Consider the following 25,820-nt stretch of genomic DNA (forward strand, 5'->3'; position numbering starts at 1 on the left):
TAGCTACCAGCCCTAAGTAACTACTGATCACTTCAAAAGTATGCCTGAACAACTATACTTTTATTTTATCTCATTATTTTTATTTATCTCATATTTTCATTTAAATAGCCACCTGTGACGTGTGGCTACTATAATGAATAGCATGAGGCCAGAAGAGAAAGAAAAGACAAGTTGAAGAAATCTTAGAACTGAGAAGAAAGACATATTCTTTTTTTTTTTTTTTTGGGTCTGGTCATGGGGCCTGAACTCTGGGCCTGGGCGCTGTCCCTCAGCTCTTCAGCTCAAGGCTAGGGCTTTACCACTTGAGCCACAGCGCCACTTCCAGCTTTTTTCTTTTTGCTTATGTGGTGCTGAGAAATCGAACCCAGGGCCTCTGGCATGCAAGGCAAGTGCTCTACCACTGAGCCACCTTCCCAGCCCCGAAAGACATATTCTTAAAGGCAATAACAAGATGAAAGAGCAAAGGCCTAGCAGGAGCCAGAGGAAGATAGAGAAGACAGATGAGAGGTAAAATAACTTGCCAAAGCTACTGACTCCAGAAGTGGGGAGGAAAGGAAAATGAAAGCAACTGGGTGCTGGCAGCTCATGCCTCTTTCTAATCATAGCTACTTAGGAGGCTGAGATCTGAGAGTCTTAACTTTGACCGCAGTTCAGGCTGCCAATTAACCTGCAAAAAGCCAGAATTGGAGGTAAGCTCAAGTAGTAGAGCACCAGCCTGAGTAAGAAAATTAAATGAGAGTGTGAGGCCCTGAGTTCAAGCCTCAGTAGCAACAGAAAACAAACAAACAAACAAAGCACACTAGGAACTTCTATTTGTAGACAAGATTTGGTTACTGTTTACCAGATACCAAGTGCCCTGCCAGTGAGCAAAGAAACAGAGATGAAGTGAAGTCGCATATACAGGGAACTTCCATTACTCTGGGAGAAACATAAAAATGGATAGATAATTCCAAATGGTGAAGCCTGGGACAGAATGAGACAAAGCAAAGGTTGTAATTTGCTCTCTGTACACTGGGTGGTGGCCATGAGAACCTGGCCAGATGAAAATATTTGCTTTTCAGTTCTTCAGACCAAAGAGTACCTGGGGAGACTCTGGACTGATGGCCTGTCGCATTTTAAATGCATCTTTTATTTTGAAGTAATCGTAAGTTTACAGAAAAGTAGCGGAAAAAAAGTGCAGGCAATTCCCATTTCTCTAAAGATTAACACTACGTTTCTACTATTGTCTATTTTTGAATACTCCTTCCAAGATCCAGTTAGGGACGGCATATTGTAATTTGTCCAACAGTTTTTTGATCCTTCAGTATTATTTATGCCTCCATGTCTTTCTTTAGTACATACATATAAAAGCAAACTCAGAGGACTAAATCTGCCCTCATAAAGTGGTCTGTATGTCCATCCATTGGCAAAGGGGATCCAAAAATCCTTAGGAAGCTGGGTAGCCATCATTGCCCCATCCAGCAATGTCAGACAACCCTTTTGCATTTTTCAGTTCATCTCTCCTGGGCATCTGGGACAGGTCCTGCATCTCTCAGAAGTCTATCTCCAAATTAACTTCTTTAAACACAGTGGGTCCTGGGATGCAGCATTTATAAATTACCTATGAGGGTCTATAAACATCAGATTGCTTTTTTTAAATTTAATTGCCCTTTTTAATATTTAATTGAAAGACAGGGCTGGGGAGGAGAGTCTTGGAAGAGGTGTATCAGCCCATTTCACCACTGTTTCCTGTCTGTCAAATGGACAGCCCGCCCAGAAAGATTAACCCAGATTCCCCCAAAGAAATGTGTGTCAAATTGATGCTGAGTTGGTCTGGCATCAGAAGAGAATCTTGACATGACAAGTTTAACCCTTTCAGAGCCTCAGGGCTCTGGGACAAAGGCTTTCAAAGGTTTGCTTGTGCAGAGTGTGGAGCTCAGAGATCAGGGGAAGAGCACTGAATTGTGAATTGTCCATAAGAGCTCTGTAGCAGGGGAGGAATCAGGAATGAGCAATGAGGAGATGTTGGTACTCAGGGGGGATTTCCCACCTGATTGCACTGGATTTGTCACTGATATTTTATCACACTGTGTGCTTGCTGTGGCTTTCACATACTGGCTGCAGCATATTATCTGACTCTTCACCTGTCACCTGATGGACGAATGATCTCGTGTCCCAGATTTTCAGCCCAAAAGGAGACATTTGTTTAATGCTAATGAATCTCTCCCTTCCCCCTCCCCACTTCTAGATCTAAATTCACGTTACTGGGAGCATTTCTTTCCAAAGTTGACTTCTCATAATGGGTGCAAAACCATGAACATTTTCTTCTCTGGTTCTTAATTGCTAACTTACTTAATCTCTAGATTGTATGGACTGGCTTATTTCCTTGCAACGCTTTTAGAAGCAAAATTAATGATGCCAAATGCTTGTTACTGAATAGCAGCTCAGTGAAAAAGAGATAAGAGGATCTGAGACAGAGATTTATACAGAAGAAAGAGATCAGTGGCCTTGAGAACTTAGTGTTTTTTGGTGGTCAATTCAAAGGTCTCATGCTGCTCCTTTTTATTACTGAGAAAGGGATTGAAGACCCAGAGTCTGGCACCCAGAACTTAGCCAGGAAAAGCAACTCTAAAACAGTGTTCTGCCGGTATTTGGGCATAAGTAGTCCTGATTCAGACTGAGGTTCTGATGTAGTTTGTTTGAGTCAAACTTATGGTTTAGACTTCTAGCCACTTACTGACTTGTCAGTGTACTTTTGTGATTAAATTTCCCTTCTGGGACAGGCACAGTGGCTCATGCTTGTAATTCTAGCAGCTCAGAAGGCAGAGATCTGGTGGATTGCAGTTTGGCCACAGCTCTATCTACAAAGCTAGTAAGACTTCCATCTCAACAAATAAGCCAGGCATGCATATGCAAAAGGATCATGGTCCATACCAGCAAAGATTGGGAGACCCTATCTGAAAAGCAAAATGAAACCAAAAACAGTGGAAACAAAGAGGGTTGGAGGAGTAACTCAAGTGGGAGAGCCCTTGTCTAGCAGGCTCAAGGCCCAGACTCTAAATTTTAGTACCATCATAAACCAAAGCCAGCCCTAAACTAGTGACTGAATATTTATTTGCACATATTATGATTAAATATTATTAGATTATATCATATATTATTTATTTTTAAAAATTTCATTATTGTTATTGTAAAGATGATCTTACAGATTTTATCATATCTAAATATTTGGCATGACTTTCTTCATTCAACTCTCATGTTAAGATTTTGCTTTAAGAGTTTTGCTCAAACATATGTGGCAAAGCAGCCATCCCACAAAGATTGATTGCAGTGATATAACTAAAAATAATCAATTTTAATTAAAAAAAACCCAAAGCCAAAATCAAAATCAAAACAAAAGAAAGCTCTTGGACAGTTTCTACCAAGCAGAGAATAGAGGGTGTGGTTGGAGTTGGCAAGAGTTGTACAATAGAAAATGCGAGTGCTTTAAAGTGGAAAACGAGGTGTTTTTATGTTGTAAAAGGTGCTCCATTACTTCCAAGGCTCACCTGGCCACTGGACTCATGGGGACTTGGGGTCTTTGGTGCCAGCACTGTGCATTGTCCTATGAAACAAAAATTTTCTTGTCTCCATTTATTTTTGTCTTACTTCTCATGACTTTGATGCCCGATTACTGAGGACATTAGAGTACGTTTTGTAAAAGCTCTTCCAGAGTTGGTGCAAAAAGAAACATGACCCCTGGACACCTCTCTTAATATTCACCGTACTCTCCAATGAGCCAGGTACCTCATTAGGCATGTGCTTGTGTTTGGTATACCATGAAACACCCTTCCCCAATTCTATGTAATGAAAATGACTGTAACTTACACAAGGTATTACCTGTTAGTCAACACTAAGTGCCAGAGAAGTAGAGGAGATCATGATTTTAGGGCCTCAAACAAGAGTGAAGTTTCTCTTTTTCTGAGGAACAAACAGAAGTCAAAGCTTCTGTCAAGAAACAGAACAAAGAGAGAATGTGTATCTGTGTGTGAGAGAGAAAAATAGAGAGAAAGGGAGGGAAGATGGGAGGGAGGGAGATTGAGATTTGTTTTAAGGAATTGACTCAGGTGATTCTGGAGTTTGGTGAGTATAAAATTGCAGAGTAAGCTGGTTACGCTAGAGAGAACCAGGGTAGAATTATGGTTAAAAGTTCAAAGCTACTCTGCTTCTTCAAGGAATGCCACTCTTTCTTTTAACCCTTGGTACTGATTTAACAAGGCCTATCACATTATGGAAGATTAGCTTTTTTTAAACTAGGCACTGGTGGCTCAAGCCTATAATCCTAGCCACTCAGGAGGGGAAGATATGAGGATCCAGTTTGAAGTCAGTTAGGGCAGGAAAGTCTGCAAGATTCTTATCTCCAATAAGCTACTCAGAAAAAGCCCGAAATGGTTTTGTGGTTCAAGTGGTAGTGCACTAGCCTGGAGCAAAAAGAGTCTCAGGGGCAGTGCTCAGGCCCTGCGTTCAAACCCCAGTACTGGACAAAAAGTTTTTAAAAATTTAATTCTTAACTTCTGTTTTTGGCATTTTCACATAAAAATAATTAAAAAATTTAACCTCATACAAACGAACCTTCACAGAAACATTTACAATATTATTCTCCCAAATATCTGAGAATGATGGCTAGCCATACTGACCCACTAAAAAAACGTAAGCCTCACAAGGGTAGAGATGCTTCTCGGTGATGGAATTCTTAGCATGTGCAAAGCCATGGGTTTGATCCTGGTCCTTGCACCATAAAAGTGATTGTCATAGATGGCAGTCAGGTGGTAACTGAGAGTTGAGTGTAGCAGAAGTCTTACAGTCATAACCTTATAAAGTCTATTGTTTGGTACTTCCTTCTATAATATAAGACTGTGCATACCACAAAGAATCAATAGCTAGGTAAGGGAAAGGGAAGGAAGGAAAGGGAAAGGGAGGAAAGGTTTGGGCAGAAAGAACTGTCACAGGGCAACTGTAGTGGCTTCATGGGTTTCCAACTCCATGAGTTTCCTTGGAGAATAGATAGAGAGCACACCACCATTATCCCCTGTTTAAAATGACAACTCCTATATCTAGGCACTGGTCAAGGGTGGTTTCATTCATTTGAGGCAAGCCCAGGAGGAGGAGCCACTCCATCCCAGAGTCTGGGGCAGCAAGCTGTTCTCAGAGACTATAGAAAGCTCATTTTCTAGTCCTTTCACTGTAGTTGTTGACTACTGTACTGTCTAAGGTAATACGAAACAAATTTCCTTCGTGTTCCCGAGGGCTGACTTCCAGATAATTATAAGCAACCGACTTGTCTACACCATTTCCTTCTTCTCCAGGTCTGGATGCTATTGATACACATTTAGTTTGTGTATGTGTGGATTTTCTCACCTGTTCCTCATTGAAAGGCTTCTTGGTTTATTCCATGCAGCTGTCTGTCCTCCATTCTTACATACACATTTGATGTTGGTCTATTAATAACTAGATAGGTATAACCATGCTGGTGGTCAGAGGCCCTCTCCCTCCAAATCATGGGTGATTGGCCCTTGATGGAACCACAAAGACCTTTGCCTTTAAAATTAGGCTGACACAGAGCTTGATAAGTATAATGTCTCCTTTCTCCTGCCTCTATTTATCATTAATATGTTGAACTTCTCAGCTAGCAAAGGATAAAATACTTGATAGCAAATGAATTAGATATCAATTAATTTCTAAAGCAAACCTAATGGGCATTTAAGAAGAGAATTTAATGTCTCATTTACTCTCTATAGCTATCTTGTTAAATGCCAATTAAGTATCTAAATATTTCCTACAAGCTTAATGAATTATAATAAGTAATAAGTGATTACCACTATTTCCTAAGATCTTGGTGCTCATGACTTTTAGTGCAATGGTATTAGATATTTTTTCATGTCCTATTTCTGATACAGATAAAATAGACTCAAACCTTCTTAATTAGACTAGTTACCTTATTTAGCAATAAAAATCTTAATTTATTGTCAATTCTGAATATAAGAACAATAACAATTTATCCAGCTGGAGAACATCCAAGTAACAGGAATTGTTTTTTACTTGAAAATAAATGGGATAACATTCAAATACTTAAGATGAATGCTGCCTAATTTTTTAAAAATCAGGCTTACATGTCTATCCCTAAAAAAACATGTCTAAGCACCAAAGCAGAGAATGGAGTATATGGTTGCCATCGACGTGCTACACAAAAACTTAATATCAGGTTGGAGAGAGGCGCTGAGGAAGATGGAGATATCTGGACTTGGATCTGGCCTTCTGGTTGGCTCTGCCATTCTGGGGAACAGACCATAACCCCTGACTGCTCATTCAGTGTTTGACATGCAGCATTACTGGATAGGGCTGGAGAGTTCACAGCAGAACATCAGGAAGCAAGATTCATGGACCACTGCTCCAGGCTGAGGAGTGCTCTGGTCCTAAGCAGGAGAGGCAGCCAGCAAAGAGGCAGCCTCTGGAAGTGAGTTGCAGGGGGCCGGGAGGGGGCAGAGGTGGGAATGCTGTCCAGATGTGAGTAGCTCAGAACACCTGAGCACTTTCCTCTGCACATCATGAGTCACATGTGGATGTCATTTAGGTTCCTCACTTCCTGATGGAAGCAGCATCAGACACAAAGTGATTCTTCATGAAGATCAAGTAAACCTGATCTTGACACTGCACTTGCCATATATTTGCCAGATCAGTTTTGGCAAGTAACTACATCTGAGCCTCAGTTTCCTTGCCTGTAGAATGGGGAAGAGTTCTTCCTTCATGGGTTTTCTAGGAATATTTAAAAAGAGGAAGTATGACTATAGCTCAGTGGTAGAACATGTGCTTAGCATGCAAAAAGGCCCTGGGTTTAATCTCCAACTCTCTCATTTGCACACACGCGCGTGCACACACACACACACAGAGCAGGCAAATGAGTGTGTAAGAGAGAATGAAAAAGCAAAAACAAAGCATAATAAAAGCCAACAAAGAAATCAAGCAAAAAATAACCAACAATAACAAAATATCAACAAAAGATAATTTAATAAAACATGCAATATAATGCTTGCCAATTACTAATACCCAGTAAGTGCCATTATTATTAGGGTAAATAATAATGATAATAACATGTTAGTGATGATGAGGTCAGCTCATTTCTCCTTTTGATTTGAGGACTCCTCTTTAGACAACTTTTCCTTTCTTTTAACAGTCAGATCATTTATAATTGTCTTGAAGTACGTACAAATCCCATGTAGATGATTTTTCTGAAGACTTGGCCACAGAGTTCAGCATTCTCATCATAACCCTGCCTGACAGAGAAAAGTCCATTGCTTTTTCTTCTTCTTTTGCCGAGAGTGAAGGGAATGCTGAGTAATTGCTGATGGCAATTGTGAGACTTGTTTGGCAAGCCCTAGTTCCAAATACCTACCACAAGGCAAAAGGGCCTCTCTCAAATGGCAATAGGGTGCAAACACCACCTCTGTTCCCAAGGACAGCTCTGTGCTTCAATGAGGCCATTAATCCCAGTCCTGCACAATTACTGTCACTTACACAAACAGTTATGGGGCATTCAGATGACAAATGTTAGGCAGCCATTCAAGTCACGTTTCTGAAAAATATTTTTATTACAGGAAGATGCTCATGATGTAGCATTTAAAAAGGGGAAAAGCAGGAAGCAAATCAAAAGCAGCAGAGACAATTACTAGGAAAATGAAGCCTCCTTCTTCCCACCTTGTCTCGCCTCAGCAAAATATCAAGTAGAAGGAAAACAGAAGCAAAGATCTAACTAATTCCAAATGCATCGACCAGCAATGTGAGCCTTCACAGTAGTCAATAAGCAGATTTGGATACCAGGGAAAGAGTTTCACTGGTCATCATACGGGAAAAATTCTTTGCTTGAAACATCCATTCATAGTCATGCTTGGAAGACAATAACCTGAAAGGGACTATGAAGATATTAAAAATAGTAATTTTTGGCTCAGGAAGAATTAGAAATAATTCAAAACCAATAGCCAAAAGGCTGTTGACATCTTGAGCTCTTGCCTAGTGGTAGTAAATATGTTCATTGGACTATTTTGGGCTTCTCCATAGGTTACAAAGTATTCATATGTAAAACAATCCCCTGACATTGATAGAAAACTTCACAAGTGCTCACATTCTTTAAGAACAAAGTTCTGAAGAGCAGTCTAATTCCATGTAACTATATGATCATAAGTAAAATAGTTTAGAAACTTTAGAATAATGATCAGTAGTTGAAGTGAGGGATGCCATGTAAATGCTATATTCCTTGTATACTAACCAAAACAACAACAACAAAAACTAAAGTCAAATGACACTAGAGGAAGTTTTGGATATAGTTATAGTAGATAGAATTTTCTAGATTTTATATTTTAAACATCTCTCTATCTCTGTCTCTTTTCCTGGTATACATTTTTATTTCCGTGGAGAGGATAGGTAAGAGTAGAACTACTAGGTCTAATAGTTTATGTTGAATTTTTTACTTCTTTATTAGCTAATATTAACTATACAATGTGAATGGTTTCAATATGATGTTCACATATATGCATATAAGTAATAAGAATTACTGTTTCTATTTTTTCTCCACTCCTTCTGTCTTTATTTTTTTGCAGTTAAAATCAACCAGGTTTTATTATAACATTTTATGCATGTCTTCTAAGTTCTTTGATGGTATACTGACCCCCTTGTCTTCTTTCCCCTCCCACTTGTTACTAGTCTCTGGTTAGTAGTCCTCCAAGTATGGTAGTTTCTTGGTTTTTTTTTTTTTTTTTTTTTGGTTGCTTTTAGATCTAGATTCTGCTTGTGAGAGAAAACATACATTTGTCTTCTGAATCTGTCTTCTTGTGCTTCACACAAAGATCTCAAGTTCCTTCCATTTTTCTGCAAATGACATAATCTCATTCTTCTTTATTATGAAGCATTGAAAAGGGAACTTTTGGTTTCTGTCTCTCTCTTTTCATTTATTCAACACTTACATGACTTAAAAAAGTCCCACACTAGGTATTCACATTGTGGATCTATTCTTCAACTGTTTCTCCACGCCTATGATTTTCACTGATTCTTGGAAATATGCAGAATTTAGTAAGTATGGCCCTTTTCCAGGACACCCAAATTTCATATATATTACTCAGTACTTCGCATATTGAATAAAATGTTTTATTTCTCACAAAGAATAGTTTGGCTTTTAAAGGTTTTAAATGCAACCTTTTGAATGTAGTACATGCTTGGACAGGAAGAGAGCTAAGGTCTAGCTGGTTCAGAGTCAGAAAGACTGTGTCAACTTTTCTATGTGTCTTATATACAATATTGTCTTCTGGGCTGAAGAAAAGTAGAAACAGTGAACATATCTGACTGTTTTCCTAGAGTGTGTGCTTCTCTGATCCTCATGACTTTATGAAACAAGCAGCAACAAAACTCCTCTAAAGCTGAACTAATGTGAAATAACCCAGGGCTTGAACTTGTCGCATGACGTGGCTTTAAATTTTAATGTGAGCTCGGGAATAGATTTGTGAACAGCTAGGTAAAGCAAAGGCCATGAAATATTGATTCTGTACATTTTCTTATGCATTTTTATTCTCCAATTTAGTAAATTTTTCATCCTGCCTGCACTTAGAGGTTGCCTATGAAGTCGTTACTACCAATTGTATTAGCTGTTGTAAATAAATAATCGTCGCCTGAGCTGTTTGCTTGATGGGAAGTGGACAGGACCTGCCTCTACCAAGTACGAGCTTCTCACAGCCCAGCTGAAGAAGGACGAAAAGGGATGATCACAATTTTCCAACCATTATAGGAGTATGTACTTTCTAAAAGAAGAAGGGCTTTAAATAAAGAGTAAGGAGGAACTATTTCAATAGAAATAAACCACTATTCTGACAATTGCCCATTTTGGTCTTGGAGAAGGCTGCAATCTCTCTTTATAAAGTCATTAAGACATCAGACTGGAACTTCATAATATAAATCTTGCTTCGATTCCTTAGTAGCACAGCCCTACTTTGGAGAAAATAAAAATGTGATGCTTTTGCCACTAGCCCTAATCCTTATATATGCACAAAAAATCATATTTTATCAATCCCATGAAAGACAATGCAGATACTTCTCACTATCTTAATTTAACAGTGCACTTCTGTGTTCTTGGGATAGAAAATCTACACAGCACTATTCAGTTTCCAACGAGGAAAAAGCAAAAACCAGCTTAGGAAATAACACTGTGGCTCTCCCATTTGTGGAAGTTGCTCTGATTGAGTCGTTGTGGTATAGGTTTCATATGTTAATTCATATCTTCTCTGTTATTGAGTGAGATTGACTGTTCTTCTAAGTTCTGGGTCAAACGCTCCAAAGATGTGTAAAGGATTTTCCCACTGAATCCCAGATTTCTTCTTTCACATTGCCAGAACACAGAAATGAAATAAGATCAGGCTAAACACGCAGCCCTGAAGACAAATTAAAGTGAGTCTCCTCTTTAACAGTACCATGGTTGCCCTGTAATAGACAAGTAATAGAGTTCATCAGTTGCATTTCTTCTGTTTTTGGTTTTGTTTTGTTTCAGGTTTATTGAAGTTGTATATACTTGCTCATTGTGGGAAGTTTCAGGAAGATCATTTTGACTTTTTCTCTGACATCTATGCTTGGCAATGACACTAGAAGAGAGTAAAGTTTTTAATAATTTGTTACCTTACATTTTAGTTCAGTAAATGTGTGTGTTTGTATGTGTGTGAGAGAGAAAGAAAGTAAGAAACAGTGAGAGAGAGAAAGAGAGAACACACAGACTCTGAATCCAGGGCCTTATACTCTCATCTGGCTTTTTTGCTGGAGGCTGGAGCTCTACCACTTGAGCCACAACTCCATTTCTCACTTTTTACTGGCTACTTGGAGATAAGAGTCAAACCTTTCTGCCTGGGCTGACTGTGATTCTCAGATCTCAGCCTCCTAAATAGCTAGGATTACAGGTGTGAGCCTCCAGCGGCTGGCTAGTTTAATGAACTTAGAACAGTCTTAAAACTTCAAAGTGGCCAGGGCGCTGGAGTGGCTGGGGCACAGGTGGCTCACGCCTGTAATCCTAGCTACTCAGGAGGCTGAGATCTGAGGATCATGGCTCAAAGTCAGCTCAGGCAGGAAAGCCTGTGAGACTGTTATCTCCAATAAACCATTCAGAAAACCGGAAGTGGCACTATGGCTCAAGTGGTAGAGTGCTAGCCTTGAACTGAAGAGCTGAGGGACAGTGCCCAGGCCCAGAGTTCAAGCCCCACAACTGACCAAAAATCAAAAACAAAATCAAAACTGTTTAAAGTCATTATCAGTGTGTTTTTCAGTTTTCAAATCCTGAATTCCTTGGTTATTCCTTATGTTATTGGAAACTTAAGGCAATAAAGAAGTAAATTTCATTAATAAGGTATGTGGTTTTTTTTTTCTTTTAGTTTTTTAACCCCAAGCTTTGTTGCTTTTCTGTTTGCTTAAGTAAGCCTTCACTTTGGGAGGACAGCAATCGTACATATAAAATATTGTTGACTTAGGCAATGTACATCACACACGTCATCATATGCAAATTCTGTACACCTAAACTGATGTGACATAAGCCAAAGTGCAGGAAAGTGTATTGAGTAGATCCAGTTTCCAGGTTTCTAAGTTGGTTGTTGGTGTAAATACAGGCATTCTATCTCCTCTTGAGCACTTTGAAACTCTCCCATCCATCCTCAGCCAAGTCCTTATGAAGGAAAATAACAAGGGTATGGGGTGGGCAGGGAAGAACTGAAACCTAGGTATAGTGCAATACAATTAAGAGATGCTGAGAGAGTTTGGTGAGTTATGGTGCAGGGTGTGTCACACTGAGGAAGTGTCCTCAGGATTCAACTTAAAATGTCCTTCCTGAGAAAGGACATTACCATGTAGATTAAAATACAGGGGCTGATGCACTCATCTGGAGGTGAGGTAAAGAAGAATGAATACACTGGTAAGCTTTGTGGTAGAGAGTGGTCTTATATTTTGGGCTTAATATGACTTTCCAGGAGCAGCCTCATTTACCACAGCTAAATGAGACAAGTGGCCCAATGCAGAAGAAAGGGGTCAAAACAGTGATGATGTTATACGTTAAGGAAAGAGTTTGGAGGACAAGCTGGAGGAAGTCATTAAGTCTTCCTGAGGTGGATGGAGCAAGATGTGTTGAAGGAGAGGGAAGCTCTCTCAGTTGGTGCCCGGGCTCTGTGATTCACGCTGAAACCAGTGGTGTTGGGAGCACTTCAGATTCCAGTTGCTGCTACTTCAAAGAAAACCTTCTCAAAGCTATAGAGGTACTTCCTTTGTGTATTAGGCCGTAGAACCAGGAAGGAGCCAACATTTATACTGGAGTAGAGACTGTGCCAAATAAAAAGGGAATTAAAAAAAAAAAACATTGAGCTGAGAACAACAGCTTCACCAGGCATGGAAAGAATTGTGCAGAGATAAATGTTCCTATGAACAGTACTCTTAGCTTCGGCTTCCTCCCAACTCCCCTCTGGCTGCTCAATAACAATCAGAGTGTTGTAAATTTACACCAAAGAAGCCCTCTAGTTGGGGATCTGAGAAGCCAAGAACAGCCAAGGGGACCCAGAAGGGGAAGCAGAGACAATTTATTCAAAATGTTTATGGAAAAACACTAGCTCTGCTTACACGACCCATTTTTTAAAGATGAACAACTAAAACAGTATCAACTTCAACATGAAAAACAATCCCAATCTATAGTATTCTGAGAACATGCAAATGGTGTGCAATGGAAATAACAACAGTGCTGAGAATATCTTCTTGTTTCTTCAATACTGCCTAAGAAATTAGGGACTGTGTAATGAAGAATGGATGAGGAACAAATAATAATGATTTAAACAGAAAAAGAAATGGTCAAAAAAGTGGGTAGTTTTAAGAAAGGAAGCTAAGTTACATAATAGAGATGAATATAAAGACTGGATTCAGCATCTTTTTTTAGAAACTCTAAAAGGAAGAGTCAGCTCTGCAAGAGTCAAATAATGATCAGGAGCACAGATCAATCTGGGACCAGAAGATTAGAGACATAATGGTAGTATGAAAGGACATGCAAGGGACATGATACAAGAAAGAAGCTAGAACTCAGAAGAAAAAGCACCAGCATTTAGTGATACAATAGAAGGTTTTCTTCCCCCTGAAAATGATTGGTTCTTTGGAAGAACATTCATTCAAACAAAACACAACCTGAATATACTTGGGTGACTTCATCAACAAGCCACTTACATCCTCCCTCCGTCCCTCCCTCTCTCCTTCCCTCTTCTGTCTTTGCTCTCTTCTGCCTTTGCTTTGGCTCTGCTTTTCCTCTATATTTATCTCTGCGTTCTCTTGTTCCTTCTTTCTTTTCTATCCTGGGTGTCTCTTCAGGAAAGAACCCTATGTTTCATGTAGATGTGTATGTATGGCTCTATCTCTTTAGGACTGCTGTTGTCTCTCAATAAACTCTTTCCTGTCTCCATGTGGCTGGTCCTATCTCCTTTACAATCGGGGGAGACCGGAACTGGCTGCCTGAATGTGAGGAAGTCTTTATAATTAACAGGATCTCTCTGTTGTTTACATAAACACTTGAAAACGACACAGGGAGCCAAGCAGACCGTTTTGCACGTCTGATGAGAATGTAATTAAATATGTGTGTGTGGGGGGGAGTAGAAAAGAGGAGGGCACACTGAGGTGAAGTAATAAGACAGAATGAGGCTGGATGGCATCAGATTAGCGCAGGGGAGGATTTGTCTTTAATGAGACTCCATAATTACACGCTGATGATGTCTAGGTGTCGGGCACTGCTAGACTCTGGGGATTGAGAATGGTTTGTAATGCAGACTCAGTCCTGAGTGAATTTAGATGAATCAGAGGATGTAATAACCAAAAGATATAATGCTTGAGTATATGGTGGGTTACAGACTCCCTGGGAAGGTGATTGAGGGAGCTGGAAAGGTGAATGCTGAGGTGATGTTGGAGTGGAGCCTTGAATGGTGAAAATGATTTGGGTGGGGAGTAGCTGAGGAAGGCAAGGTGGTCATAGCCATATCAAGAGGTTGAGTGAGACTGAGAAGGATTTGTTGCAGTTTGGCATATGACTCTAGGATGATCTTAAACCACTTTCTAAGAAACCATTCCTCTTTTTAGGTCTGCAAGAGTGTATTTCTCCACTGAGGAAGCCCAGTTAGGCAGAGAAAATTTCTGGCTCAACCTAAAATCTGAAGGCTCCACCCCACATTTCCCTAGCACATTTTATCCTCTGGTGAAATGATTCAGTTTAGAGTAAGCAAAATTAATCAAAATCCAGAGTTTTGTTTGTCTTGGGTGGAATTTGATAAAGTCTTACAATATTTATGGGAAAGAGGCTAGAGATAGCTAAGGAATTTGTGAAGAAGCAGAGGGGTCTTGATCTTGTAAAGGACAAGATTTGTTTAGAGCATATGGTAATTTAAGTGATACACATTTGCTTTAGAGAAAAAACAAGTCACAGAGCAGTCAGTATAGAAATTGCCATTAAATGGGAATTAATGGCTTACACCTATAATCCCAACTACTCCGAAGGCTGAGATCAGAGTATCACATTTTCAAAGCAAAAAAGTCCATGATACTCTTATCTCCAACCAGCCAGCAAAAAGCCAGAAGTGGACATGTGGTCCAAGAGATAGAGTACCAATCTTGAACAAAAAAATCCAAGTAAAAATTAAAGGCCCTAAGTTCAAGCCCCAATGCCAGCACAAAAAAGAAAAAAGAGAAAGGAAAAGAAAGACAACACCTTTTCGCATATATGGGAACTCAGTCAGTGACAGAAGTGGCATGACACAGGACTGGTGATGAGAGAATATTCTATTCAATAAATGTGGGGAAATGGATGTCCTGACAGACAAAGAGCGTTCATCTCTACTTTATCCTGTATGTAAACACCCATTTTAGAATGGATAGACATCAAAATGATAGAAATTATAGAAGGAAATTCATAAGGATCTCATTATGATCTTGGGATAGAAAGATTGATACTTTACAGTAGTAAACAAAAAGCACGAAATGTAGACTATAGGATTCTTAAATTTAACTAAATGAAATAAAGTCTTTTATGTGTTAATGCACATCCATAGCAATAACTGACAAAAGGTTTCTCTCTGGAATATAGAAAACACTCTTATAAATCAATAATATGCAGACAAATATCCACAAGAATAAAATGGACAAGAGATACAAATAAGGGAAGTATAAAATATGAAAACCAAACATATGGGCAAAAAGCTTGACCACATTAATAAGTCATAGATAGCCAAGTTAAAACAAGACCATTTCTTTCCCTTTATATGATCCTGGTTTGTGCTGAGGACTTGGCTTAAGAGATTCTCTCACACATTGCCAGAATAACTGTAAATTGGCACCTCTCAGTCAGAGAGCAATTTTAGTAGTAAAGAATGAAATTGAAGATGAGCAGGATTTATGGGTGAGCACTTCAGTGGTTTGGTACTTATTCTCAGTGATCTTTCCTATGTGTGCACAAACATACTTGTGAATGAGAGAAATCAGATACATTTTCCATGACAAATGGTGGGAAAGGAGGTGTAAGTAAGCGATAGTATAGTAACAAAATGAAAAGTTATATAGTAGAGAAAGTAAATGAACCAAATCTTTACTTTCCTGTCTGGACTGACTTTGAACCAGGATCCTCAGATCTCAGCCTCCTGAATAGCTAGGATTATACATGTGAGCTACCAGTGCCTGACTGGTACATGATGTTCAAGGTGAGGTAGGGAAATTCAATTGTTGGTCTTTTTTGACTTATTTCTGGAATTGGGGGGGGGAAATAATTTCAGAATTCTCCACATGGCTGCTCTTATGAAAATAGGAAGGGGTCAGGGTAGACTATGGAGACAGACATGGAGACAGAGCCACATGACTGCCATCTTCTGAAGTGACAGGAAATGTAGTTGCAAAGCTGAATGAGTTACCCTTGTCTCTCTTCTTGTTGGGCGTGAGAATGTTGAGGACTAATTTCTCTCATCATCAAACTGCCATCCTCACACCTAACATGGGAAGCAACGTTACCATGTGGGACGAAGGTCACAGGATGTCCTATACAGGTTATGTGCTGGAGGTTGAGAGCCACTGTACAATCAAGACACAAGAGCCTCATCCTTTGTTCTTTGCTTCCACCCTGCCATATTGGTCAGGACAAAGAAATGGTGCTTCACATTATTAAGGCAAATGAAGCCTTAAGAAGTGACATTTCCACCCATGGATTGTGTTCACACAAATGCCATAAATTCCACCTACAAAGCCCAAACAGGATTCCAAAAATAGTTGAAACATTGGCAGCCTCTCGGAGATGGGAACATGGCTCCCTGCAGGCACTGCTTCTGAGAAGACAACTTCATTTGGACAGAATTTTTTCACGAGTGTATCTGTTAACAACACCGTCTTCTCACTTTTCAGGTTTCTCCAGGATTTCCCAGGGTTTGGAGAGGTATTTGCACAAACTGGCTTCCCAAGATAAATCCCGTATCACGCCGCCAGGGCTTGGCATTCAATTGAAAGACAGTGCAAAGGAAATTAATTAAAAGCTGGCCAGAAGGAGCCAAGAGAAACAGACATTTCAAGTGGAATCAATACAGTATAAGCGTACCAGGGCAGGGACTTTTTTTTTTCCTTTTGCCTATTTTTCCACAGCTGAATCTCCAAAGCTAGATTAAAAAAATGAATATTTTATGGAATGAATGGATTAATTTCAGTTCATTCAGCATTTAGTGACCTGCTGAGTTAGAAGCTGAATTTACAAAGTGACTCACTATTGGGTGGAAGAAGGAAATTCCCAAGACATATATGGAATATTTAGGATTTGCTAAATGTTATACTGGGTATGTGTAAGGTTGCTGGAGGAGAAGGTGACCAAGGCATAATTAGTTGAGCTAGTAGAGGAGCAGAAGAGTTTTAAAGCATTAGAAACAATTGCAGGCTGGAATAGAAGGGCATTCTAAGGAGAAAGGTACAGTAGGCAAAGGCAGAGAGGTATGAAAACATAGTATGTTTAGGGGCAACCTCATGGCATTAAGGAGACAGTTTCCAGGAGCAAGAGTAAAGGATACTTAACAAAGCCACCAATTAAAAGCAGAGGAAGAACTACCAAATTCCAGGTTCTGTGTTTAGTAGTAGTGATAGAAAAGCAAACCTAAATGTGCCCTTGGTCAAAGTTATTTACCATCTAATAATCTGCAGTAGGAACCTAGTGATGCTGTGGCTCAAGTGGTAGAGTGCTAGCCTTGAGCAAAGAAGCTCAGGGATAGTGCCTAAGTCCTTAGTTCAAGCCCCAGAACTGGCAAAAAACAAACAAGCAAACAAAAAAGCCCAACAAAAGCAAAAGCTAAGCCAAGCACTGGTGGCTCACACCTATAACCTTAGCTACTCAAGAGGCTGAGATCTGAGGATCATGAAGCCAGCCCAGGCAGAACAGTCCCTGAAGCCAGTCTGGGCAGGATAATCCCCAATTAACCACTCATAAACCAGAAGTAGTGCTGTGGCTCAAGTGGTAGAGTACTAGCTTTGAGCAAAAAAGAGGCTCAGGGACAATGCCCAAACCCTGAGTTCAAGCCCCACAACTGATCACAAAACAACAACAAAAAACCCCAAAGCTACAAGATCTGGGGCATCCACTCAAGTGGTAGAGCAGAGGCCCTGTGTTCACACCCTAGTAATACCTCTCCCTTCCCCCAAGATCAAAAAGAAACAAGATAATAAAAGCATGCTGGGCATTGGTGGCTCACATGTAATCCTAGCTACTCAGGAAATGGAGACCTGAGGATCCAGGTTCGAAGCCAGCCTTGGCAAGAAAGTCCATGAGACTCTTATCTCCAATTAACCACCAGAAAACTGGAAAGTGGTGTTTTGGCTCAAAGAGGTAGAATGCTAGCCTTGAGCAAAAGTAGCTCAGGGACAGTTCCCATGTCCTGAACTAAATATAAAATAAAAATAAAAGCAAAAGAAAGTCACCTGGATTGGGGTGTTAGACCCTCAAAGGAAATCTTTACTGGAAGACAGGCTGAGACTTTAGTACAAGTCATTGGGCTGCTAGAGAGAAGTCAGAGCTCTGAGCCTGAATTCCTGTGGGTTTAGCTTCTGCTCTGTACTGAATTGCATTTGAGGGAGAGTGGATTGTTGTCTGAGCTTGTTAGAGATTTTTTTAAAACAGGCAGCATTTAAGCTTTTGGAAAAATCAGCATGGTCATGAAATTGACATGTGTCTGAAGGTTGTAAGGGCTCTGTCTCCTTCCTGCCAGCCAGGAGTCAAGGGGAGAACAGCTTTGTGGATGCATAGATTTAGGAGAAGTCAGAAGCATGCCACCCCAAACAGAAGTTGATGCTGCTCACACAACCTCAGAGTCCAGACAATGGCAGGCAGGGATGACCAGCTACTGTACCATGAATGTTTCAAAGGACCATGGGAGCCAGTTTTCACAGGAAGGGGCACCAGCACTGCTTGGATGGAAGAAGAAGCTGATTGAAATCAATGAGAATTGATTTAGAGTATGGGGGCCAAACTGTTAAAATCTCCTACCTCTTGATAGAGCTTCATGAATATTAACAAAGTTACAATCAATAACGAGCTGATTTTCAGATGCAAACCTGACTCCTTCATCAGTAGACTGAAAGGGCAGACGGATGGCATTTCTTTCTGTACTGTTACTGCCTACTGCAAATATCCCCAAATGAAACCCACAAAGTATATAGGCCTCTTTGTGTAGTACCACATCCAAGTTTGCTATATATCCCTTCTTTTTGTGCTCAGAATTACCTAAATTGAAGATGTGTGTGTTTATGTGTGTATGTTCACTTTTTGATTCAGGTCTCGTTTCCATCAGATGCATCCACCATATGTTTGATCTTTTTCATATTTCAACTTCTATGCCCTCATAAGTAGTGACCTGGCTTTCAGGCTTCTCCCTTCACAGGTCTTCCTATGAAGTACCTGGAAAGTGATTTATCTGAGCTGTGATTCAAATAAATCTCTTCTCGGCTGGAAAACCCATCACAGGTTTCATCTTGCCTTCAAGATCATGTCCTAAGTCCTTAAAACTATATTCAAGACATGTCAGACTTGGGGTTTAACGTGTACCCAAGCTACTTGTATACTCCTTAAATGTTCTATAGTCAGCTGGGGTCTACAGGATGGGAATGAATGAATCCAAGAAAACATGAAGGAAGAGCTTTCCAGTCATTGCAGCAAATCAAGAGACTGGGGTAGAAAAAAAATCATAATAGAACGCAAAGGAAGACACACACACACACACACACACACACACACACACACACGTGTGTAGTGTTGGGGTTGAGGAATGTTAATCAATCAGCTACTAATCACTTTTCCTATCTGAGTCTTGTCTGAACATCTACCTAGGATAGATCAGGTTAGGAAAGGATGGTCTAAGCATTAAATGGAAGATATTCATCAGTATAATAATTAAAGTGCAACTCATACCTTAGAACCAGATATTTTTAATAACATGAATTATATGCCTTCAATTTAGAGGGAACTTAAATATAAGCTGCAACCCTACTTCATCTCACTGAGAATGGAAGCAAGAATTCAGCCACTTTCCCCTCTGTTACAGACTCTCAGACTTCTTGTTCAAACCCACTGCATGGCATTCATCTCTGTTGGCCAATCTGAGAGCCTTGGGCCACTGTTCCTCCCCCACAATTCTGAAAACTCTCCTTTTTTAGGGTCTTTGAGCAAGGTCAAACGCTTCTCGGAACACTACTTGTCGGGAATTTCTCCTGCCCTTGGTGTGGACTGGGTCATGCTCATTTAGCCACCTTCCATTATCAACTGACCCTTCCTATCTCCCGCTGAGATTTATTAGGATTTCAGCGTCATGGCAGTGGCCTGGACCAAGATCCTTTAAGACATACAGCATATTTATGCTTTGCCAAGTTTTCTTTCCTCTCTGCGGTCTCTTTGGCTTCTCCTGTAGACTAAGCACATAGAAGGATAGATGCTGCCATTTCCCTTGTGCAGATGTTGAAACCAATATCCAACTGCACCAGGAATACACCCCACTCTCATTGTGATTAGGAGATGGAGTTGTTAAGCTAGATTTTTCTGCCCAGTTGATCTGCTTGTCCCTTTCTTCATGTCTGCTTCAGGTCCCCAAACTGAATAAAGTTATGCAACAGGGAAAACTGATTGCAATGTAAATTTGTTGATGGATCTTATCATAACTGTGCAGTTATGTAGTAGGGCAACCCATACTGCCATTGTCCCCCAGGACTATTTCAACCTTTCTCCATTTTTTCCAAACCTTGTATCACTACTCTTTGCCCCTTACTTTCAACCAATTGCCTTGGCTCCTGAATTACAGGTGGAAAGGACAACACTAGATAAGCTGTCACTGTTATCCAATCAGAGAACATATTAGTGGCCCAATTGATGCTGCTTCTCCTATCTTACTACCTTCCACAAATGCCTCTTATTTGGGTTTTGGTCATGGCCCTTCCCACCATATCCAGGGCTATTGCTCTGTTTTCATCCCTTCTCTGTCTTGCAAATGCAGTCTACAATGTTTATCCAAAATTTTTCCTATTGAATTTAAATGATCAAATCAAGCAATTAACAACACAAACGTCTCCCTTCATTCCATTCCCTTTCTCTCTCAGCTTTGGGCCTATCTCTCCTACTTCCTACATAGCCACCTCTCTCTAAAGATGTGCATGTATTTCTTGGCTCAGTTTTTATAATGCTTCCCACTCATTTTTTAGTTCATACTAACCTGGTTTCTGTTCTCTTCACTCATCAAAAAAGTCATGATGACCTTCCAAGTTGCTAAATCCAGTAGACCTTTATCTATTTCGGTTGTCTCCCTTGACCTCTTCATAGTGTTCAACTCCACTGAACACTCCCTCTCTCTGGAATGACTCTCTGCTCTTTCTGACTTTCAGGGAGCTTCTTCACTGTCCATTTGCAGACTCCTGCATTCTGCCATTACATGAGGTAGGCGCTCTTTCTCCCTTCATGAGCTCCTCCCTTATGAATTTAACTTCAAATATTACAACAGAATATACTAGAGAAAATTACAGTGAATTTGCTTTTGACATCAAAATGCCCAATGGCCATTCCATTTTGGATGTCCCAAGGAACATCTTAGAGAAAATATTATCACTGTCTTCTGAGGCCTCTCTTCTATATTGGTTCCTTTTCAGAATCTCCTTCACAGTGAGTGGTACCATCATCTTCCAAGAGTGGATGCTGGCAAACTCAGGAAGTCATTGCCAATCTTTATTTCTTCTTCCTCAACCTATTCCATCCTGTATATATAGTTTTGGGTTTTTTTTTCTGGTCACATGACTTACTACTGATTTGGATCTATTAGCGGACTGATAAACAGCAGACCAGACCCTGCCACTAACAAGTGAAGAGACCCCTGAGGCATGTTGAATGCCTGTCCTGTGTGTGAACAGCAAGATGTCCAAGCAGATTGTGGATTATCAACCATTTCTTCATCTTAAAAAAAATGAAGTCAGGTACTGGTGGCTTAGACCTTTAATCCTAGCTACTCAGGAGGCTCACATCTAAGGATTATCGTTTGAAGCCAGCCCTGCAGGAAAGTCTGTGAAACTCTTACCTCTGCTGGAATTGAAGCTATGGCTCAAGTGGTAGCATGCTAGATTTGAGCAGTAAAAGTTCAGAGAAAGCATCCAGGTCCTGAGTTCAAGCCCCAGGACTCTCTCTCTCTCTCTCTCTCTCTCTCTCTCTCTCTCTCTCTGTGTGTGTGTGTGTGTGTGTCTCTCTCTGTCTCTCTCTCTCTCTGTCTCTTTCTCTCTCTCTCTGTCCTTCACACATGCACACACACACACACACACACACACACACACACACACACACACTCACAATTTGGATACAGTTTCCTAATGCACTGTAGGGTGTTTAAAATATTAGTTTTCTCCAGAGTTCTATAATGGGTTAACACTTGGTCCCTGTTAGAGATTGTTAGGAAAAGACAGCAGCTGCCTTCCATGGGAGTGCATTGACAGGGTCAGTGGGAATGGAGACCTGGATGTCTCCAGGGAGGCATCCAAAGAGCTTGTTCACTCCCAATTCAGTAACCCTTAACAGGGCATCTTTCTTTGGCTGGGAATGCATCTCTGAATTCTTCTCTCCCCTAAGCTGGGGTTCTACATTCCAAGCATCCTTCATGAGAATTGGATTGGAACACTGTGCTTGCCTCTCTGTCTTGGGAAAGCATCTCAACATTTAGCCTCTCTTGATAGCATGTTGTACTTCCAGGGAAACAGTCTTGGAGATGGAGATTTATACGAGAGGAAGATTGCTGGTGAGGGCTCTTGGGAAAATCAGCATGGAGAAGCGAGGGCAGCAGGACAGGGCAGATGGAGGAGCTGAATGGCAATGTAGATGGAGCAGCTCTCCCGCCACTCCTGGCAGCAAACTCTGATAGATCTGATGCATCTCAAATCCATAAAAGGGGCAAAGCTTTGGTCCTCCTGAACTGGCCATTAATTGAATACAGGTCTCTGCTTAAGAGGAACATAGTGATGGTTTGGGCGATTCTCTTCGACCAAGAAAGGGATACAGGTATGAGCTGCAATAGCATGGTCCTGAAGGGGGATCTGGGAGGTACTTGCCTGCCCAGATGGATCACACTGTGTCCTTGCTCCTGCCCTTTTACCCTGTCTCCTCTACGATCGGGCTGATGAAGCTTCTGACCTTGCTTTTATCTGGGTTTCTACCTGAGTTCCTCCTTTTTTTCTCTCTAGCTTTTTCTTCTCCTTTCTTCTCTTATAATTCAACCAAACCCTCAGCAACAGCTCAACAAGCTACCAAGATTGCCAGAACTCCCACCGTCTCTTTAGCCATCTCTCCTAGCCCCTTCAGATTCTTTATCTGTCTCTGTCTCTATCCCTGCCTCCCTCTCTCTCTCTCTCAATATATTTGGGTTCAAACCAATTTCAGTCCATTTCAGTGATCTAGTCTAGGGCATTCTCTATGTAATTGTCATTATTCTTTCAAATATAAACATGTTTAGCCTAAAAATATTTTAGAGCACCCACATGGCACAGTTCATCACTTAACAAACATCCTATCCACTAATAAGTTCACCTGTCTCCCTAGCGGTGATCCCCTCAGCAATTTTCAAATGCATATATAAAACATGAAAGTACACCAAGATGTGGAGTTAGTTAAACATCAGATGAGACATACTGTTCTGGTACTTTATTTGCTTTAACATTATATTGACAGTCATTTACTGGCCCTGAAGAGAATCAGCTTGTGAGAACTAACAACATGCATCTCTTCCCACTCCACATTCAATAGCACATCTTGTGGATAGCCTGAAATTATCTCTGGTTGGAGTAGTTATACCATAGATAACAACAAATACTGCCATTCTGGACTTTTCCAAAGAGCTGAGCTTTTTTCTTGCACTGTTGATTGTAGAGGCTCCTAATGTCTATATGCATACATTTATTTTGTCTTAATTCTTGCAAAAAACTGACATTGGTGAAAAGTACCTTTGATTTAGTTACTCCCCCAGAGAAAGAGGTTCACATCATGTGTCTCTCTTCACTTATACATCTAGTGCACCCCAAACCTTTATGGAGGATTTTGGTTTCAGGACACATCTACAAGTATTATTCTCAGTTATTTTACAGCATTATTATTATTATTTTGATCTAGGTTACTCTTCCCATTGTTCTTCATCTCTCCCAACCGCACTTCAAATTACTTAGGTCCATATTCATGGATGTACATTGAATATAATGACTGTATTTGCCCACCCTTCCTCTCCCCTTTTATCTGTTCCCCCACCTTCATAAGTACTCTTGAATTGGAGCAAATACAGGTTTTATATTTCCATAAACATGGCTAAATTTTCTTTTAAAATAGAACTGGCTTGACACCCTTATCAACAGTGCGTGTGAGGCTTTTGTGATAGTATCAGGCTTTTCAGTTTGATCTTCAAACTGGCAACTTCCTGAGGTAGATAAAAGGCAAACAGCTATCATGCTGAAGTATTATTATTAGTAAAAATATAATGATAATGATGATGACAAAGATGATAATGGTAGAATAGTTGGGATAGTACACATGGCTAATTACACATTTCAGTAAGGCTGCCAATAGCTGGAAAACACTGATACTATAAGTTTCTATCTTCTTATTGCTAGAGATAGGGCTGCTCCCAAAATCATTGAACGAATTCTTTTTTTCCTTTCCTTTTCTTTCCTTTCCTTTTCTTTTCTTTTCTCTTCCTTTCTTTTCTTTTCTTTTCTTTTCTTCTTTTCCCCTTGGTGTGGGGCTTGAACTCTGGGCCTGGCACTGTCCCTTAGCTCTTCAGCTCAAGGCTAGCACTCTACCACTTGAGCCATAGTACCACTTCCTGTTTCTTGGTAGTTCATTGGAGATGAGAGTCTCACAGACTTTTCTGTCCTGGCTGGCTTTAAACTGCAGTCCTCAGATCTCAGCCTCCTAAATAGCTAGGATTACAGGCATGAGCCACCAGTGCCTGGCTAAAAGAATTCTATTTGGGGTGGGGTGGAGGTTGGATTTGTTCCAGCACTCTAGCTGATTAAAACTCCTTTGTTTTTATATCTAATGTTTTGACCAAGCAATGTTAAGTATAACTTTTTTTTTGTACAGGGCATTTAATTTAATCATGCTGAGCTACAGTTATAATCCTTCCCTGTAATAGTTTTAAAACATCATTTCCAGACGTTCAAGATGAAGTGTTTGGGAATAACTCAGGTATCTTGTTTAATGCCCTCACTCGAAGACCTCCAGCAGAAAACGGAGATTCTGCAGTTTGTTTTTACTGACTGTATTGATCTGATCTGCAGAATTCTTTCCTTCACAGCTAAATCAGTAAATTCTACACTTAGCTGGCATTTGGCTCCGGTACTTTTAAGAAGAGTTGAATTTGGAGTCATGAAACAATATATTGTCACTGTTACCGATCCTGGCACATTGCTATTAAGAAGTCTATAAAATTCTTGCCTATGTGTGGAAAATCACTGTTACCCAACATCATAGATGAGATAGGCCTTTTGAAAATAAGATATACTTCCTTAGATTCCACTGTACATCTCTTTACTAGCCTGCGGTATGACTTGTGTTATCTGAGTTCATATTTGGAGTTTTTTACGCTGTAAGAAATGCAGAACTATGGTCAGGGGTTTGATTTCATTTTTCTCTTCCTAGAGGAATCTGAGTTACTAATATAAAATGACCTTGGAATCATAAGAGCTAACATTTAGTTATTCCTGTTTCATAAGAACTAAACTTCATTGAGCTCTTCCTGTATGCCAGGCTGTGTTTTAGGTGCTTTGTAGTGATTATCTGATTTTATCTTTGAAATTCCCTAGTAGAATAAATATTATTACTTGTGTTTTTCAGATAATGAGACAGAAGCTCAATAGATTAATAAGGTCATGGAACTAGTAAGTCATAGAGCTTAGATAATCAAGCTCAGGGATTTCTATTTAGAGACCCCCACACACATCCCTTTCCCCAAAATGAGTATCCTCTAATTTAATGTTTTTTGGTGGGGAGTCCTGATTGGTCAAAATATTTCATTGTTTGTTTTTGTGTTTACTGAGACAAAGTCTCACTATGGATCCTAGGTTGGCCTGGAACTTGTGATCCCACTGCCTTCTTCCCTTGAGTACTGAGATTCCAGGTGTCCCCACCAAACCCTGTGCAAGGCTGATGGATTCTTTGCAATGCAGCTGGTTAATTACTAATCAACCAGGTGGGGAGGGAGGGGGGAGCAAGAGGAGAGAAAGGGCAGGAAGCACACAACCCCTGGGATGTGTTT

The sequence above is a fragment of the Dipodomys merriami genome, unplaced genomic scaffold, assembly GCF_024711535.1.
Source record: "Dipodomys merriami isolate MVZ:Mamm:240054 unplaced genomic scaffold, mDipMer1.0.p SCAF_39, whole genome shotgun sequence".
NCBI classification, from domain to species: Eukaryota; Metazoa; Chordata; class Mammalia; order Rodentia; family Heteromyidae; genus Dipodomys; species Dipodomys merriami.